We start from the raw sequence: 20,915 nt of genomic DNA, 5'->3' as shown, positions 1-20,915 counted from the left end.
AGGTGGAGTCAGACTTGCCTAGGAGATACACAGCACAGCAGCAGAAGCAAGAAGAGACCCTGTGTGAACAATGCCACCTTCCGACTACCATAATACACTACAGCACATGTGCACCTGCCTGCTAAAATTTTAAAAAGTACACAAGTAATATTACATCATCGGCTTCCCTTGAGTCAAGAACTCTGCCTGAGACAGGTGGTCTATGCGTTCCTATAGTCTTCTCTGGAAGTGGGGGGCATGCAGAATCAGAAGTTCATGGTCGCTCTTGGCTACACAGTGAGTTAGAGGTCAGCCTGTCTTTAAAGAAAGACATCTGCCTAGGGGTTTAGCTTGTTGTAGAGAATTTTCCTAGCATGGTAGAGGCCTGGGTTGTATTTCCGGTGCTGTGAGGATAGCAGGAGTCAGATTGAGAAATAGTTAGTTGCTGACTAGGGGTCATGAGGGAAGGAAGAGTGTTGTCTGAATTCCTTCAACTCTCTCTCTCTCTCTCTCTCTCTCTCTCTCTCCCTCCCTCCCTCCCTCCCTCCCCCCTCTCTCTCTTTCTCCCTCTCTCTCTTTCTCAACCTTTTCTTAATTCTTTGTGAATTTCACACCATGCACCCCAGTCCTACTCATCTCCCCCTACCCCCATACCTACTCTCCACCCTTGCAACCTCCTCCCACAACAAAGAAAAAGCTCACCGTGGAAGCTGTAGTGTGTCACAGTGTGCCCCACGGGTATATACCCCTTCGTCCACACGTCTTTGCTTGCAGATGTTCATTGCATGAGTCATTGATCTTGAACAAGGCCTCTGGCTTCCGCTACTCTAGCATTACAGGGCCCTCGCCGGGACTCCCCTCTGATATCCTTTATTGCCTTGTGCCGTGGACCTCTTGTAGTTTGGGATCTGGAGGGCAGGCCCATCCATGCACTGCAGCAGTTCGCTCTCGCTGATGGGGTAGATGCTGGGGTGAGCCAATTCAAAGCCCTGGATCTGAGCCTGAGAGGTCTCTGGCCTGATCAGCCTGCTCTCCCAGACCCACCTCACAGGGCCAAGCTCTCCTGCCTTGCCGTAGCCTTGCCGTAGCCAGCCTGTCCAATGCCACAGACAGCAATGGGCAGAGTCAACTCTCCCTCGAAAATACCCCCAGGACTGGCTCATCTGCAGCCGCTGCAAGCAGAACCAGCTCTGCCCTTCTGCCTGTGATGCGCAGGGCCCACTCCCCTGAGTGTTGGAGCTGGCAAGAGACATGGCCAGCTCTATTCTCATGATCCCAGGGCCAGCTCTCCTGCCTCCCATAGGTGTTGAGGGACGAAAGGGGGGAGAAGGGCGTCTCTCCTTCACCTGCACCATTACAGAGCAGACAAGAGGCTGGGCCGGCTCTCCTATGTTTCAAGGCCAGCTCACGGGCTACCCACACTGGGGCCAGCTCTACTGGGCTGCTCAGGTAAGGTGTAGCTCTTTCCCAATGCTGCAGCTGATGAGAGGCAAGGCCAGCTCTTCTGCTCTCACGAGCCTGGGACCAGCCCTCCTGCCTACCTTAAATGGGAAGGCGTAAGGCAGGGGCCTCTCTCCCTTGCCCTTATCACAGCACAGCCGACAACTGGAGGGCCAGCCTTCCCACACCTCCTCCAGGGTCAGCTCTACTGTGCTGCCCTGGGAGGTGCAGGGCCTGCTGTCCTGAGTACTGCAGCTCATGAGGGACAGGGGCAATTCTCCTGCTCTCATGACCCCAGGGTCTGGACTTCCACCTGTGGCGGGTGGCAAGGGGAGAAGAGGTAGAAGGGTATCTTTCCCTTGTCCACGATGAGTGGCAGAGCCAGCTCTCTCATTCTCATGCCCTCTGGGCTGGCTTACCAGCAACCTGCAGTCAGGGCCAGCTCTACTGTGCTCCCTGGGCAATGTGTGTGGGTCACTCCCCTGAGTACTGCAGCTGGTTAGGGGTGAGGTCAGCTCTCCTGCTGTCAGGCCCCCTGGCCAGCTCTCCCCCACTGTACCCAGGCAAGGGGTGAGGCCAGTTCTGCACAGTTCTCATACATCAACATGTCTTCAGAGGAAAGCCCAGTCCAGGGATGTCCAGACCCTTGGTGGTAACAGATCCCTGATGCCGTGGGACCACAGACCCAGATGTGGCCCCCAGGTTCAGCACAGCTCAGGACCCCACCACGATCCCAGGAGCCATCACTGGCTACTCATATGAGGCTGATCCTCACTACTTCCAACCCTCCAGTTCTGCCTCTCTTCATTGTGCCCACATCCTTCTGTTTCTCTTTCTCGTCTACCTCTCCACCACTTACTTGCTCTTGGTAGTGATGCCTGGGGCCTCTGAGTGTCTGGGGTCCTCTTAGGAGTGGTCTCAGGAGTGCTATACTCCATGTATGCATTATGCCTGCACGGGGCTGGACATGCTCAGATTGTGGCCCCATTGGGTGGTCATCTGTCTCAGGCTTGCTCCCCACCCCTGGAGCCAGTCTGGGTATTCCCATTGCCAGACAGATGGTCCTCCCAGGCTAGCTCCCTGTGCAGTCGCTGAGTGCAGGCACAGCCTCTCTCCTCTCTGCCACCTACTGGCACCCTTGGGACACAGCAGCCACCCCTGCAAGGCCTGTAGGGGCAGCTCCTTCAATTCTCTTAAGGGCACAAGTTCCGAGACGAGGTTTCCTGCTCAGCCGCCACGTAATGCTCCCACTGGGAGGTACGGCTGTGGTACATCTTCATCTGAATATTATTGTAATGTAGTCAGAAGCTACAATTATAGTTTTCCTGTATAGTTATAAACCACACGGACTTGCCAGCTGTGTTTGCACCTTGGCACCGTCATGTCTAAGTGGCTTTCAAAACAAATATAATGGACTCATTACAGACGGAAAATTCAACGGAGTTCTGTAAACGCAACCAGTGTCAGGCTAGATCAATGAGGCAAACGAATCCAAGATTGTACTTGCATTAAAAAAATAATGATAATTAAGAAAACCCTGCCAAGTTGCCATCAATGTTGACAATAAACAATCTGACACATGTACCAGGCACACAGAGGAACCAGGGCGCAGGCTGACTGGAAGTCAATTGTCCAGTAGGTCCTTTGCTTCCTGTTCTCAAGTTGGTCATCTGGCATTGGGAGCGCTGAACCGAGTTGCCTGGGTCTGCTTTTATTTGGGAGGGAGATGCTCAAGCCTTTCTACTTAAAAATAGAAAATAGTAGTTTGAACAGTCTCGTTAGTCAATATGCTGGGTAAGACTTCGATTAGGCCCAGACAGGGGTGAGCTCCACAGTTCTCTCGATGTGTGCTGTTGCCCCATCCACCCTGGATGCACCATGCAGAGTCCCTTTCATGGGCCCTGGTATATTTCTTCCATGTCTCCTCAGCAGGTGAATGGGAGCCAGGGAGACTTGCTGATGCATCACGATAGACCGGCAGCCAGTGCCCGTCCTCAGATCCCAATTAACTATCTTTCCTGATGCTCCTGAGGTGAGAAAACACAAAGCAACACAAGGATTTATTACACTCACAATTTGAAGGCACAGTCTCTAAGGGTGGGTAGGGACATCACAGTAGGAAGAAGAGCTTGAGGGGCAGCTGGCTACACTGTGCCTGCACACACACTGCATCATCTATGCACACACATCTGTGCACACACATCTGTGCACACACACTGCATTATCTGTGCATACACTGCACCTGTGCACACACTGCATCTGTACATACACTGCATCATCTGTGCACACACTGTACCTGTACACACACTGTATCTGTACACACACTGCATCATCTGTGCACGCACCTGTGCATACACCTATACACACACACCTGTGCACACACTGCATCATCTGTGCACACACATCTGTGCACACACAGCATCATCTTTGCACATACTGTGTCTGTACACACACTGCATCATCTGTGCACACATTGCATCATCTGTGCACACACTGCATCATCTGTGCACACACATCTGTGCACACACAGCATCATCTTTGCACACACTGTGTGCACACACTGCATCTGTGCACACACTGCAACATCTGTGCACACACATTTGTGCATACACTGCATCATCTGTGCACACACTGCAACTGCATCTGTGTACATACTGTACCTGTGCACACATTGTACCTGTGCACACTCATCTGTCTCACATTGCGTCTGTGCATACACTGTGTCTGCACACACTGCATTTGTGCACACACAGGGAGATGAATAATGGTGCAGTACTCACTTCCTCCTGGTGTCCAGTGTTGGACCCAGCCTGTGAGAGGGTGCAGTCTACAACAGGTGGGCTTTCCTACTTCAGCTCAGTCTAGAAACTCCCTCAGAGCTATGACCAGAGGCTTGTCTTTTAAACGACTCTAAACCTGTTGAGTTGACAATCAAGTTAACCTTCACAAACGGCCACAGAGCAGAAGTCAGTGGGGCTGACTGAAGGACGCAGTGAGAGACACTCCTGACCCTGCTTTTCTTTATTGTAAAATCCTGCAGGATGTTTGACCACACTGTGAACCCCGAGACCGTGTTATTTAGTGGAAAAACCTGTTTCTAGTTGTGGTGTGCCTCAGCCTTAGCACACGCCTTTAATCCCTCTGGCTGGAGTACAGATACGTCCTTAGTACGCACCTTTAATCCTAAACAATGAAGGTAAAGTTAGTTTGTAGAAGGAAGTAGCCATGTTTAAAAGCGATGTCTAATTGAGTGGCAGACAAAGTGACGAATCAGAGAAAGATGTGACAGAACAGGATATGCCCGACTCTCAGAGAATGGAGAAAAAAGAGAAGTTACTTAAGAGGGAATAAAAAAGAGGAATGCAGTTTTACCAGGAGAGTTTTTACAGAGACAGGTTGGTGAGAGGAGGAGAAAGAATGAGACGGAACCAGAAGGTTAGAACAGATCACCAGAGTGAGTTTGAGGCCAAGCAGAGCAAACAGTCACAGAGGCTGAGAGAGAGGCTGGATTAAATCTGGATTAAATCCTGGAAAGGAGTTTAAATCAGAGCAGCTGAACTGAACCAGCCAGCCAGCGATCAGAAGGAAGTAGGAAGGGGTGAGCTTATTCAACTGTAGATCTCAGATGCTGATAACACCCTAGGCCCATGTTAGCTTGTATGGAGGCCAGAAGCTTGCAGGACTAGGCCGGGGCTAGCAGACAGAGGCAGTGAGCTTCCAAGACAATACCGTCAGGAGAACAAAGGCTGCACTTACAGTGAGATATTGCACACAGGTAGAGGAGTATCTGAGACGTAACGTCCAGTGCTGCCATGTGTGGATGTCATGCTCCGTAACAGAGTTCCAGAGTCACTCTGAAGGCCGCTTTCCTCTAACCTCCATTACTGCCCTCCCATTTCTGTTTGCATATGACTTCCAAATTGCTAAACAAAACAAACTGAAATGCAAGCTGTCCGAACAGATTATCCTGAAAAGTTCTATCCTGGAGCCCCATATGGTGGGAGAACATAACAGACTCCCCACAAGTTGTCCCCTGACCTCAACATGCACACCAGGGAACACGTACCCACCCGTGTATGCATGCAAAATAAAGAATACGATAACATTCTTTTAAAACTTAAAACAATTTGTTGGCATGTAAGTGCCATAAGCTGGGCTCATTTAATGCATGCGAATTGGTAATTTTGAGGATACTCTTGAATGCACATCACGATCCAGGCCCCCAGTGAATCCATCTCCTGCCCTGGGTTTCTCCCATGCACCATTGTTATTCCGGTAAGATCGCTGACATGATCGCTGACACGTGATCTGCCCTCTCAGCAAAGCTGCATTACGTAATCCAGTACCGTTAACTGTACGCCCTGGGCGGAGCCCGGCTTTCCTGAATTTACTCAGCATCTTGCATAATTCAGACTTTGTATCCTTTGACCCCGCACCTCCAAATGACTTCTTCTTGTAGACACGAGGTCTCCCTTTAAACATTTTAAAGTATGGAACTGACACAACTTTTTCTTTTTCTTTTCTCCCAATGCATTCTAGAATACTTTTCCACGACCTTTTATCATGACTGGTTGAGGTTTCGTCGGTTCCGACCCAGCAAGGTTCTTCCAGAACCGTGGGCCACGTCTACAACCTTGGGCCATGCCTACAACTCCTAGTAGAAGTGGCGAGAACTGCGGTATGCGTTGGTGCAGGCCTCCCTAGCTTCTCTTGAGAGATGTTCTGACTTCAGGAAGTTAAACATCACTGGAAGTAAAGGCTCTACTAGATAACATCTACTAGAGCCTTCCCTGGTGATACCTATCTCCAGAGTGCCTGCTCCGGCAACTTTACGAGTTAATGTGAATGCCAATGATTGCCACCTAAGACTCTAGATGACCTCATACCTATAGTAACACAAAGCTCAGTCTAGATCTTAAAACATGATAATATTCTCTGTGGGGATGAGCTGCCATTGGACATTCAAGGACTCACTGGCCAGTAAGTGCTGGCAAATCTCAGTTCCAATTTCAGGGGGTGACCCCATTTCTAAAGCCAAGGTGGGGGTGACAGAGACAGAGAAACAAAGACTTCTGACCTCCATATACTCATGAACAGGGGTACGCCAAATACACACACACCCACACACACACACACACGCGCACGAACACACATGCACACACACACACACACACACACACACACACACACACACACACACACACACACACACACACACACACACACACACTGCCAGGTACTACACTGGAGATACCGCTGCTCAGGTGCTCAGGTATTTAAGTTAGGCCCGGGTTCTTCCTCCCAGCACCATGCTCGCAGAAATAAGACTCAGACTAAAAATATACTACAAATACCTTGGACATATAGCTAGGCTCTTCTCTGACTAGACCATAACTTCAAATATCTCATTTATTCCAGCCTACATTCCGCCACGTGGCTGGTTACCTATTCTCAGGTTCCAGGCATCGGACTTGTCACGCCTTCCTGGCGAATCTCCCCACTTCCTTCTCTCCCAGAATTCTTTCTCCTCCTGATGCCCCGCCTTCTAGTTCCTGCCTAAGCCATAGGCCAGAGGCTTTTTAATTGACAGGTGATGCATCCATACAACACACAGATGTTCTCCCTACACCCAGTGCTTGTCTAGCACACACAAAGCCCTGCATTCTTAGCACTGCCTGGAATGAAGCCTAATAGTGTGCACCTGTATTTCAAGAGCTTGAGGGGTGGCAGCAGGAGGGTTGGGAGTTCCCTGTCATCCTCTGCTACTTATGTGGGCTGTGGGACTCTGCATCTGCTCCCGCCAGTGCCTGGATGAAGTCTCTGGTCTCGTCGATGATTCTGCTAGACCCTGGTCCCAGAAGATGCTGCAGGCAGGACACGCCTTGACTGCCTTTAGCGAAGGGCTGTGACCTGGAGCTGTGAGTGAAAACCATATGCTGCTTCTGGCCAGGGAGGTTTTTGTTGTTGTTGTTGTGGTTTTGGGTTTTTTAACTTTTAATTTTTAACTGAAAAAAAAGTGGATTTTTTTTCATATAATACATTATGATTATGGCTTCCTTCACCAGCTCCTTCCAGATTCTTCCCATTCAAAGCCACACCCCTTCTTGTTCTCTCTCATTAGACAACAGTCATCTAAGAAAATAATAATAAATACAATATATTACAATAAAAGCAGAGGAAGTTGAACCAAAGGTCAGAGCCACAAAAAGCACAAGGTTTCGAAATGAAATTGTTTCTGTAATGAGAGGCACAGAGAAGTTCCTTCTTCTCTGTCCACCCACACACAGCTAGGAACGGCCTTATGAAGATTCCCCAAGACACTGATTGGCCGACTGCTCTTTGCACGATCCCTGCTGGCTCCTTGATCTAAGTTTCTAGGCTCCCAGAGCTTCTAGTGCACTTTTGTTGAAGCTGTTTAGCCAGTGGCGTCTGTTAGGGTAGCCCAAACTGCAAACGGGGCCATAAGACCCAGGCTTACCCCTCTGGCTTCATTCCAACCAAGCTGTTGCCCCTAAGCCCCCCTGGATAGAAATTCTGGCACCCTACAACCGGACTGTCATCTGTTGTTTGCCTGTGTTACCTGACGCAGTGGTAGCTCTGAGGTGAGCCATTCCAGGATCATGGAGCAGAAAAACACAGACCAAAAGTTGACTGGCTTAGAAGAGGGTCCACAGGGCATAGACAAGGGACATAGGGCCTGAATCCTGAACCACCCAAAGATAATCTGTCCTGATTCTCTCAGCCACGTCAGCCCTGAAGTTTGCATTAATGTGAGACTGAAGTTTGGTCAGATACGGCAGGTGTCTACACAACAGAGGTGCCTACTGGAAAGTCCCAAGCTTTTCCGGGTCCAGAAGCAGATGCCCTGGTGTCAGTAAGGTGTGCAGTTAGCTTGAAAGGAGGGCGGTGTCTTGGCATTGCCACACTCTCATGCATGGTAGAGCACTGTTAATTCCTCTTTATAGCTCCAGTTTTTTTAAACTTCTGAAAATGTATTATATTTATTTATTGAGGTGTGTGTGTGTGTGTGTGTGTGTGTGTGTGTGTGTGTGTGTGTGTGTAGGTCAGAGGATAACTTGTAGGACCTGAGTCTTCCCTTCCACGATGTGGGTCCCAGAAATTGAACTCTTGCTGTCAGGCTCGGTGGCAAACGCCTTTACTCACCAGCCATCTCTCTGGCCCCAGCATTCTTTATTCTAATTATTCCAGCAGGGCTTACAGAAGGTTCACTTGTTAATTAACTGTGCCGAGCACACCCTCTTAGTTTTACTTGTATTTCATAACTTGGTTACCGGAAAAACAAAGCACCTTACCATTGTTCCAGAATCATCCAGATAAGACACCTGCTTTGACCGCACAGGAATCATGGAGCACTGGTGGATTTGTTAATAAGGGTTAGCAAATGTGTAGCAGGCGTTGGGTGTGACTTTCCCACTCACGGTTCAGGGGAAAGCAACTTTCAAACGTTGTGCATTTGCGGAAAGTGGTGCTGTCGTGGTACACCGTGCATGATCACACACGGTACCTTTGCATGAGGTCAGAATAGGTCAACTTCGGCCATCCATTCCCCCACTCCTCTTACTTTTAGCCTGAGTGTGTCTGACTCCTACCATAAGTCAGGCCTCTTGTAGCCTTTCCTAGGTGTGTGGGTGAGGAGAGCGAGGGACCCCAGTCACCTTGGAACTTCGCCTCTGGACGGTCAACACATCCTGTCCGCTCTTGCAGTTGCGTAACTCTACCAGTAGGTGGCGGCCCCACACCAATGAGACACTCGCTACTGTTTGAAGGCTACCAGCTCTGCTCCGAAAGGTCAGAAGGGAGGTGACCTGAGACTACAACTGTACCAATGATAAATGGCGGAGGTAAATGGAGGCAGAAAGCCAGAGCGGAGGCTAAAAAGGCTGATTACTAACTTCCGATCTCAGATCTTCCAATCCTCTAGCTTCCCGAGACCAGGTTGTTTAGCTTTAATTTCCTTTCTGAGAAAGACAGCCATGAGTCACTTGGTGGAAGTAAGTGTGTTACTGAGCACCAAGTACAGCAGCACTACACAGCCACTAAGCGCACAGTACTCCGGAGGAACTGAAACGCTGTAGAAACCTAATATTCTGTTGTTGAGAGGTGATTGCAAATTGGGCGTTCTACCTGGGCGTTCTTTTAACTCGGGTTTCTCTAATCCTTGTTGTTGGGGGAGGTGTTTGTGCACCGTACAGTCACGTGCTGATTTCTGGTTAACGTCGGGCCCTTGGTATTGTCATTATGGTGCTTTTCCTGACTCAGTGTCTCCCTCATCTTCTGATTGGTCAGTAATGAGCTGTTCCCCTTATATCTGGGCTGGAGAGGGTAAGAGAGACTCCTGTGCCCTGAGAGAGAAGGCAGACAGTCTCAGATGAGGGAAGCCCAGACCAGCATAGTCTGGTTTGAGTATCAGAATCTGCCCAGCTTAGTCCCTGAAGCTCTTAATAAATATACCAGGTTGCTATGCCGTTATTCAAAGCAAGGGCAGGCAGAGAAAAGCCACACTTTTACATTTGGCACCCAATTAATTCTTGCTTCACAGAAAAGCCCCTTACATCGAGTGTTTTGTAGAAAGGGCACCTGGCATTTCACCGATGACTTAATGACTTCCACAGAGCCCATTCACGAAAACCTCCAGGTCTCTGTACGCATGGGCTGTCCTAGGGTTAGGAATATTGAATGCAAAAATGTTGTCAGGATGACATATGAGGTTATATCCTAAAGACAGGGGTTTCCCCCGCGCACAGCCCACAGCCAGCGAGCATGGCTCCCAGTGGTGCTTCAGCACGGAGAACAGAAAGGAGCTTGAGAACAGCTGCTCCATTGGCCTGGGCTCCATGGCAGGTTGTCAGTCTAGTAACAGATTGATCATGAAGAAGAGGGAGGCCAAGGAGAAACCACCCTGGACATGACACTTCACTCCCTTATAAATATTCATAAACACACAGAAGCAGCAGGCTTCGCATCAAGGACCATTGACAGATCATCCTTAACCTTTTAAAGGCAATTTAAAGCTACTCTAGGCTACCACAGGCATTGAACCGTGTTGTAGGCTGTGACCGTGCTCAGCCTGCTCTCTTACAAAATGCAGGAGCACCAGCCTAGGGATGGCGCCACCCACAGTGGGCGGGGCCTTCTCCCATCAATCTCTAACTAAGAAAGTGCTCTACAGGTTTGCCCACAGCACGGTCTTATGGGTGACATTTTCTTTCTTTCTTTCTTTCTTTCTTTCTTTCCTTTTTTTTTTTTTTTTTACTTTTTCTATTTTTCAGAGCTGGGGACCGAACCCAGGGCCTTGCGCTTGCTAGGCAAGCGCTCTACCACTGAGCTAAATCCCCAACCCCAACATTTTCATAACTGAGATTTTCTTTTCACAGATGCCTTTAGGTTGTATCAATGTGACATAGGCTATCCAGCACAGCATGTCTGGCTATCTAGAAGGGACACTTACTGACAGGAGGCACAAAGGAAGGGGTGCATCTGAGGAATGCATGGCTGGGAGGTCTGTTACTGCATGGTCACAGGGTACTTACCCAAGCCTCCTCCACAGACACAATTATGGGATAACCTATGGCTTCTAGATCAAAAAACCAACAACATGCTATTATAATGAACACTGTAGGACATTATAATATAGAATTTGCAGGGTTTTTTCCTTTTTGTATTTTTTCTCCTTTTTTTCTTTATTAACTTGAGTATTTCTTATTTACATTTCGAGTGTTAATACCTTTCCCAGTTTCCAGGCAAATATCCCCCTCTCCTTCTATATGGGTGTTCTCCCCCGTCCTCCCCCCATTACCACCCTCTCTCCAACAATCACGTTCACTGGGGGTTCAGTCTTAGCAGGACCAAGGGCTTCCCCTTCCACTGGTGCTCTTACTAGGCTGTTCATTGCTACCTATGAGGTTGGCACCCGGGGTCAGTCCATGTATAGTCTTTGGGAAGTGGCTTAGTCCCTGGAAGCTCTGGTTGGTTGGCATTGTTGTTCATATGGGGTCTCGAGCACCTTCAAGCTCTTCCAGTTCTTTCTCTGATTCCTTCAATGGGGGTCCTGTTCTCAGTTCAGTGGTTTGCTGCTGGCATTCACCTATGTATTTGCTGTATTCTGGCTGTGTTTCTCAGGAGCGATCTACATCTGGCTCCTGTTGGCCTGCACTTCTTTCCTTCATCCATCTTGTCTAATTGGGTGGCTGTATATGCATGGGCCACATGTGGGGCAGGCTCTGAATGGGTGTTCCTTCTGCCTCTGTTCTAAACTTTCCCTCCCTATTCCCTGCCAAGGGTATTCTGTTCCCCTTTTGAAGAAGGAGTGAAGCATTCAAATTTGCAGTTTTTAATTCCACTTATTTGTGTGTTCACATGTGTGCAGGAGCATGCATGATGAGTCTCACATGTGGAGGTCAGAGGACAGCCTGTGGGAGTCAGTTCTTTCCTTCCCTCCCACTGTGGGCTCCAGGTGTCAAACCTAAGCCCAAAGGCTGGCACAATAAATATCTTTACCTGCTGAGCCATCTCACTGGCTCTGTAACATAGTGTTTAGTATTCATATATCCAGACACATCAAAACGAAAGGTTCTAAAAGTAGGAAGTGAAGGGGTTTTTTAGGCTCTGTTACGATTGGGTCGGCAACCCATACTGTTAGTTACCTGGTCCATCCTTGACTGAACCATCACTAGGGCTGTGTGCTTAACCTAGCAAAGCGAGGTCTCTGGGCAAGCTTCAAAGAAGTGGGTTGTGGCTCTGCCAAAGGGAGAGCTAGCTTGGTGCGGATTGGTCTTGAATTATCGGAGTTAAGTCAGAAAGAGCTAGTGAAGATAATTTTTAAAGGCTTTCTGAGAAAACAAGAAGTGTAAGTCCAAAGGGTATGCACATTGTTATCATCTGTAAGAGGAGAAGCTACTCATCTTCGTGCTAGTGGAAGCGATTTTGGTAAAAGAATTTGATGACTCAAGAGGAAGAGATCAGGGTGGGGGTGGGGCAACTCTGGAGGTTGTAGGTTATAGGGCAAGAAGAGGGGATCGGATTCCCTGGAGCTGGAGTGTGTGAGCCACCTGATGTGGGTGCTGGAAGCTGAACTCTGGTCCTCTGGGAGAGCGGGAAGCATCAGAACAGTTATATCTCCAGTGCCACAAACATACCTTTGTAGTGACCATTTCCCTTCCTCCCAACTTGTAAGAACAAACACATTTTTATTAGATCTCTCTGCTGTTATCACGAATCTCTGAAAGAGGGATGGGAGGAAAAGGCTCAGGGAAGTGTGGAGGGAGAGTGTAAAAACCTTCGGAGGAGACAGTAAGTGGCCGATAAGCACAGAGGACTCTTAACCTTGTTCATCTCCAGGAGACGCTCCCTCACAATGGCTGCTTTGCTGAATGCTGCCGAGGAGAAACTGCAACATTGCCCAGTGTCAGTGGGAATGTATCCTGGTGCAGCTGCTGTGGGAAAGATCATAAGGCTCCTCAAAACATTAGACATACAGGCCAGGGGCGGGACTAGCCGGTAGAGTGCTGGTTTAGCCCCCACACAAAGCCCTGAGTTCCAGCCCCTGTATCACGTGCACCAGATGTTGTGCACACTGTGACACAAGGAACTGGGAGATGGATGACGGAGGATTCCAAGTAGAATTAGGTCCTCCTTAGATGCACAGTGAGTCAAGGCCAGTCTGCACTACACGAGACATTGTTGCAAAACAAAAACCAAACAACAAAGAAGAAAAAAAACCAAAAAAAAAACAAAGCAAAGTAAAACCGCACAAAATTTACACCTAGAACCACCACACCAGTGAGCTGTCTTACTTATGGATGTGGTTATGGTTTGTATATGAAGTGGACCTGTGGACTCATGTGTTGGGTCCTCAGCTGATGGCTGCAACCTCCATCAACGCTGACCAAGTCTTAGTGGGAGGTGACAGGTCTTTGTAGGCACCTGTGAAAGGCGCATCCTGTCCTTAACCACTGTCTGGTTCTAAGTCACCATGAAGTGACAAGATTTTCACCATGCCCTTCTGCTACAGGAGTAGGGCAGTGGAGATGGCTCGTCGTGGCTGAAATCCCAAACATCACAAGGTAAATCTTTCCCCGTGTAACGAACATTTTAACTAAGTACATTGTCACCGTGACAGGAAAGGTGTATATTACACACACATATCAAAAATGGATGAAAAAAACGGGATCCTAAAGGAGAACAGTTGCCATGTGTCTTGGCTCCTCTAAGGAGGAGGAGGAGGGTCTTGATTTCAGGAGTTTGGGGCCAAACTGGGTCACATAAGGAGGAACTTATCCTCATTTCAAAGAGGAAAGAGAAAAGCTTCACTTGGGGGGCGTGGTTTCACAAGAGTCCGCGCATGCGTTCTTCTTATTGCTGTTTTGGGCCCCTGTGGAGGAAGAAGCAACTGATGGAGACAGCTACCCACCTCGCAGTATCAGGGAAGGACACAGACAGGAGAAGGGCTAAATGTGTCAGTGACCATAACCGCGGTAACCGCTCGTCCCCCACCAGGCTCCCCCCACAACAGCTTTCATCCGTTACCACGCAGGCCCTTGCGTGATCCTTATCTAAACTGTGACATTAGTTTGTTCATTGCAGCATTAGTGATGTTAACCAAAGGAGACAGCAATGTAAATGCCATTGAAAGATAAACGGGTTCTTTAAAAGCATTTATATTGCCGGTTGTGGTGGCGCACGCCGGTAGGATTTGCTGAAGGAGGCAGAGGCAGGAAAAGCATTTATATTCATACAATGGAGTGTTATTTGTCCCTAAGAAGGGCGCCCAGTCCTATGTTTCGTGGATATTAAACCAGTCACAAAAAGATAAAAGTTGTACGTCTCCACTTCCAAAAGAAGTCAGGCTTAGAGACAAGGCCTAACAACGGCTGTTAGACACCAGAGGATGGAGGGAAGCGGGAATAGAGTTTCAGTCCTGCAAACTGAAAACATTCTAGGGATGCATTGTACCACATTATGCTTGTAATGAACAATGTTGGGGATGGTGACTCCATGTAGGGTTGTGTAATTGAATGTGAGGGTCACGTGGTGGGTATGAAAATTTGACAAGAGTCAAAGGCTTCAGTCATGCAATAATCAAAAGTTAATCCCAAATCAAGCATGTTGTGAATCTGAGGTATTTCTGGCAAACTTCACTTCTGTTACATCATGGGGCTTCCGCGCAGCCTCAGTTCTGAATACATACTTTGTCCTGTACATGTCACCACGTCAGCCACGTGATGCCAACAAGGCTACCTGAAACACCTTGGCTCACATCTAACACTGCTCTGTGCTATGAAGCTCAGTATTTTTTTTTACTATACTAAGCTTTCTTCTCCTACAGAAACATAATGGTTTAATTATGGAAAGCAAAGACAGGTAATGTACCCCAATCATCAGCCTTAACACATAAGTATCAGGCATTATTATCTGTGGACTGTGTCAGGACCTTTGATTTTAATTGCTGAGTTGCTAAATTGGGTTTAATGAAAAATTTGTTAAATAAAATCATCAATTCATTTTGGGATTAAGACAGAACTTCCAATCTGCCAGTTTGTACTATGCATTTTTTGAGACTTGCCATTCCAGCATTAACAATTATAATAAAAATATCGACCAATTCTTAAAAAAAAAATTACTGAAGATGCCCTAGGTTTGATGGTAGCAAATATTGACCCAATACTTAAATCTTTGATAGAAATAGTAACCATACTCATCTTGTTGTCTTATTAGTATACAAACTTGCTTTAATCTTTAGTAAATGCTAAAATTGTATGTATAAAAAAGAGGGCATTGTTTTAAAATAATCTTCTAGGGCCAGGGATTAGTTCAGTTGGCAGAGTACTTGTCTGGCCTGCACAATCTGCAGCCCCACAGGAACTGGGTGTGGGGACGTATGCCTGCAAACTCAGTACTGGGGAGGTAGAGGTAAGAGGGTCAGAAATTTAAGGTCATCCTTCAAGTTCGAGGCAAGTCTGATCTTCATGAGACCTGGACAGAAAAAAGCAAAGCCTTATGATCTATCTTCAGCAACTATTGGGTCCATTTACTTTATATACCTACGTGTCCAGAGTCTCGTAGGGATTTCTCCCATGATAACGGGTCACAAGAAGAAAACTGTTAAGAAGCAATGCCCTACGATACAATAAAAAGAAGATAAATTTATATTATGCATTATATTATTCCATAATAATCTAAAAATTATTAGATGGCTCATGATATAATTTAGGTAAACTGGGTGACAGTACTCTATATGGAATAAATCAGACATGAAAAGGAATGGTGGGCTGAGAGATTCAGAATGTGAATGCTGAAGTATTCTGGAGATCGCTGGCGCTAGTAGTCAGGGCACACCACTGTGAGTGTCCTTAACGCCACTCAAACAGACACTTAGACCTGGGCAAAGGGAGTTTTGTATATTTGTATTAACTACTTGCCTCATTTCTGTGATAAAATAACTTGGCAAATATAACTTTAGAAAGATTTATTTACTTTGGCTGTGATTTGCAGCTTAAAGCTCATCGTGGGGAGAACCCCTGTTGCCAGGAGTGGGTATCTGGTTACATTGTATCCACAGACTTGAAGCAGAGAGCAGTGAAAGAGGTAGTCAGCACTCTCTCCCCTTTCTCTTCAGTCTAGTATTTAAGGGGGTTCTCCTACCTCAATGAACCTAATTCTCCTAGATTATCCCTCACAAGAATGCCCGGAGCCTGGCGAAACTAGACATTCCCAGAGACTGGTCTCTCTAGTAAGATGTTAACAACCTGACAATTAGTGCTAACTATGCCAATAATTTACCACGATTGTTTATAAGAAAAGAGAAACTCAATGTGTAGAAACACTCCTTAAAAAAAATCTCTAGATCAACTGAGAAAACATGAAAAAGAAGGAAGAAAGCAAGGTATGGCTCCTCCCCTTCTGAATTAGTTCCTTTTCTGTTGCTGTGATACAAAAACCTTGATCAAAAGCAACTTAAGGAAGAAAGGGTTTATTTTGGCTCAGATTCCAGAGCAAGAGTGAGTGTAGGGTAAAAAAAACTGAGCTCACTTCCAGGTTGTGGAGCTACCCATCCCTGGGCTCAAAATCCCACCAGTCCCTTGGCTCAAAATCCCACCAGTCCCTGGGCTCAAAATCCCACCAGTCCCTGGGCTCAAAATCCCACCAGTCCCTGGGCTCAAAATCCCACCAGTCCCTGGGCTCAAAATCCCACCAATCCCTGGGCTTGCCCTAAACTCACAGCTTGAAACCCCTCCAGTCCTCACCCTGGAAATCTCCCTGGAAAATCCCACCCCCAAGAAACTTTATATCAGGTATTCTCAACCTGTGGGTCACAACCCCTTAGAAGGCGGGGCCTCCAATGGCCCTGTCACAGGGGTGGTGCATCAGATATCCTACATATCAGATATTTACATTACAGTTAGTAACAGCAGCAAAATTAGTTATGAAATAGCAATGAAAGTAATTTTACGGTAGGGGGTCACCAGGACATGAGGAGGAACTGTATTAAGGGTTGCAGCATCAGGACGGTTGAGAACCACTGCCCTATACAAAGTCGGCTTCCCGTTCAGTTCCTCCATGTTTCGTCCTTTTGTGTCTTCCCCAATAGATCTCTTGTGTGAGGTTTCTTGTGCGGTGTGACTTCGTGGGATTCCTGGATTCCTGATTGCCAGGATGTTCTTCTCTTCAGAGCTGCAACACTTAACAGTTACAAATGCATCTGTGTTCTCTTGCGGGAGAGCTTGCCCGTTGGCAGCACAAAGGGCAGGTAGCTAAGAGGTAGTGTAGTTAATAAGTCATTCTGTTTAGCAGAGCCTCTGTTCCATGAAGAGAGAAGGTCTTAATTTCAGCGATATACTCAGAACATGGAAAGGGTAGAATTAGTTTAAAACTGCTCTGGCTTTTGGGCAGACTGGCTCCGGAGAGTTTGGTGAAGCACAGGGGCACGTCTTTGGGGTGGAAGTCCTCACAGTGGGGCTGCCCAGGGAAGAAGAACAAATGGACTAAGAGTCACAAGAACCTATTGAATACGTTCATGCAGGTGCAACAAAATGTCCCCCAGATCTGGACTGGAGAAACGGACTCTCCCTTCAGCCCTTGGCAGTGGCTGCACTTCCGTCTGGTCTGAATCTTTATGTAGACATTTATGACGCTCCTTTTTCCATAAATGGCCAGCAAGGTCCCTATTTATTCACTGTACCGTGAAATGCCACGTGCATGCAATCAGTAGGCATGGCGATATTGGTGTGGAGTCACGGCCAAGAAGAAGATGATTAAAGATTCTGGAGGAGAATGCCTCAGTCTCTCTCTTCCCCATCCACCCCAACTCAGTGTTTCTATTTCTACCCTTTCCTTCAGATGCGTTCCCCGGAGCCTCCCTAACTGACAGCCAGTTGTTCTTAGAGAAACTACCACTCACATCCAAGGACACACCCAGATTCGAACGGCGACACCCACAAGTGCAGGTGGCAGCAGGGAAAGCAGAAATAACGAGGATACAGGTCATCCAGCAGAGAGACAGGTTTGATGCTCTTCTCTGGTTGTAAACTTGAGAGACAGATGAGCTTAGAACGTGATTCAAAGACAAACGGCGTTACAGATGCCCAGAACCGGGAACCCCGCAGTGTGACAGGTAGTATTGGGTACTGAACAAGGTAGGTGACTTTAAAGTCACATGTTCAGGTGCCTTCCAAACATCCTTTTATCCACCACCCTCTCTCCCCGATGATAAGGAGGACCTGCTGTGTAAACTGAACTATGGACTCCAATCCTGAAAAACAGGAATGACACCATTTTGACTTTCAGTTGGGTCTGCTGCAGCTCATTGCAGAAGCTGAATTCCAAACAGTGATGCCTTGCAATCTGTTGTTTGTGTGTTTATTTTAATGTGGGGGCTCAAATCCAGGGCCTCCGAAATGCTAAGTCCATGCTCAAACATGGAGCCCACCCCAACTCCAGCCTCTTGTAATTTTTAGCAAGCTATCTTTGAGGTAAACTTTCTATTTTATGAAGTATATTTTTTTATTTACTTAATAAATATATTTACATATATTTGTTTTTCTATTTTAAACATTGTATATAAATACTTTTATTTTATATATCTATATTTATGTAAATATTTTGTATATTTATATCATGTAAATTGTAATATATAGAGAGTATATTTCTATTCATTAATAATATTAAGTTATATTAATACTGTGTAAATATATAATGTATGTTATATAATATGTAAATTATATAAATATAAGATATTTATATAAAGACTTTCTATTTATTTATGTTATATATAAATATATTTGTTTTATTTTTTCTGCTTTAAAATAATTTTTTCTTTTTTACTTATTCACTTTACATCACACCACTGCTTCCCTCGTAGTCCCTTCCCACAATACCCCCATAATCCTGTTCTCTGAACAGGTTGGGCCCCTCTGGGTATCCCATAACCCTGGCACTTCAGGTTTCTGTGAGGCTAGGTGCTTCCTCTCTCACTGAGGCCAGACAAGACAGTCCAACTAGAAGAACATTTCTTACAGACAGACAACAGCTTTTGGGATAATCTCCACGTCAGTTGTTCGGGACCCACATGAAGACCAAGCTGAACTTCTGCTACATGTGTGAGGGGAGGCCTAGGTCCAGCCTGTGCATTCTCTTTGGTTAGTGGTTCAGACTCTGAGGGTCCAAGTTAGCTGACTCTGTTCATCTGCTTGTGGAGTTCCTATCCCTTAGGGGCTGCAATCCTTCTTCCTGTTCTTCCATAAAAGTGCCCAAGCTCCATCCACTGTTTGGCTGTGGGTATCTGCATCTGTCTGAGTGAGCTGCTAGGTGGAGCATCTCAGAGGGCAGTTATGCTAGGCTCCTGTCTGCAAGCATAATAGTGTCAGGGACTGGTGCTTGTCCATGGGATGGATCTCAATATAATTTATAAATTATATAATATGTAAACATTATATATTATATTCATTATATAATTATATACAATATATTATATTTGTATTATATTTATATTATAATTATATATTATATATTATATATTTTATTTATTTTATATTATATTTAAATATATTTATTATAAGTATATATTATAGGACACATATAATATACTATATAATATAAAATGCAATACATTATAAATATACATATATATCTATATACATTATGTTTATATTTAATATAAAATAAACATATATGACCATATAATGTTGAGTATATTAATATATTAAACTATATTACTGGATTTCATTTGTATCCGTTTGTTTTCAGTGTTCTCTTAAATTCCCTCTCCATCTTAAATTTTAATTTAGCCTCAATGTCCTTCTCTCTCATTCATCAATGTTGCCACGCTTTTGTCTATGCTATTATATTTTTCAAAAAAGTCTGCACTAGCTTCCCAATATATATCTATATGTCTTTGGGATCTTTCCTTTCCTTTTCTTTCCTTTTGGGTTTTCAAGATACGGCTTCTTTGTGTAGCTTTTGTAGTAATGAGTTTAGCTAACCACTCTGCACTCCCAGCCACCTGCCAGAGCCCTCTGGATTCACACACGCGCACACACACACACACACACACACACACACACACACACATACACACACCCCAGTCAATGCCTTGGTTAGCTCAAAGACTGGGCACTCTTGAACCTTCCCCTGCTAGCAAACGCTCCTCTCCAGTACTCCTGACTGGCCAGTGGCCCCTTAACCCGAATTCTTATGTGACTGGTAGGCTTTCTCTCCTGCAGCTCATGGAGGAGAGTCCTGACTATTCTTCCCCTCCCTCTCTCCCAGTTTCTTGCCTGTGCAAATTTCCAAGTCCTGCCTCAGTCTACCTGCCCAGGCATTGGCTATTGGCTCTTTATTGATCAATCAAAACCAATTGGGGACAAGGACCTTCAGCATTTGGACACACAGATTGCCAATTTGGGGAGTGAGGTTAATTCAAAGCATTAGAACCAATCCCCAATAGCTTTGGCTGTCCTGGAACTCACAGAAATCCCCCTGTCTGCCTCTGCCTCTGCCTCTGCCTCTCTGCCTCTGCCTCTGCCTCTGCCTCTGCCTCTGCCTCTGCCTCTGCCTCTGCCTCTGCCTCTGCCTCTGCCTCTGCCTCTGCCTCTGCCTCTGCCTCTGCCTCTGCCTCTGCCTCTGCCTCTGCCTCTGCCTCTGCCTCTGCCTCTGCCTCTGCCTCTGCCTCTGCCTCTGCCTCTGCCTCTGCCTCTGCCTCTGCCTCTGCCTCCCAGGTTCTTGACCAGGCAGCTCTGTCCTGTCCAAAAGACAGTATTTTCACAGTCCAGTATTGTGACCTCATTTTATGGTCCTTATTTCTACAAAACCCTATTGTATTGTTCTTCAGTGACTTCAGGTGTTTTGTGTAATTTTCTTAGAAATGGAATACTTAGATTGCATTTTATGCAATTAAGATTTAGGATCATCTTATGTTAGGTGTTTATAATACATAAGTAAAACATGCAGGGAAAATGCCTCCTACAGCATCTTATAGTTTT

The 20,915-nt window shown here is 46.4% G+C and overlaps 1 long non-coding RNA gene and 1 other non-coding gene across 2 annotated transcripts; both read right to left on the bottom strand.

The window, feature by feature from the left end:
- Nucleotides 1-2,465: 2,465 nt before the first annotated feature.
- Nucleotides 2,466-2,599, bottom strand: LOC120097255 (small nucleolar RNA SNORA17). The gene has a single exon (XR_005494484.1). It is a non-coding gene; the product is annotated as a small nucleolar RNA SNORA17 (small nucleolar RNA).
- A 320-nt stretch (nucleotides 2,600-2,919) lies between these two features.
- LOC120097082 (uncharacterized) lies at nucleotides 2,920-7,156 on the bottom strand. The gene is made up of 2 exons (XR_005494302.2): nucleotides 6,865-7,156; nucleotides 2,920-3,446 (listed from the first exon to the last, which is right to left on the bottom strand). It is a non-coding gene; the product is annotated as an uncharacterized LOC120097082 (long non-coding RNA).
- Between the last annotated feature and the right edge of the window lie 13,759 nt (nucleotides 7,157-20,915).

Source organism: Rattus norvegicus, chromosome 15 (assembly GCF_036323735.1).
Source record: "Rattus norvegicus strain BN/NHsdMcwi chromosome 15, GRCr8, whole genome shotgun sequence".
Lineage (NCBI taxonomy): Eukaryota > Metazoa > Chordata > Mammalia > Rodentia > Muridae > Rattus > Rattus norvegicus.
Note: the sequence above shows the minus strand (reverse complement) of the source record. Positions and strands in the feature narration are given on the sequence as shown.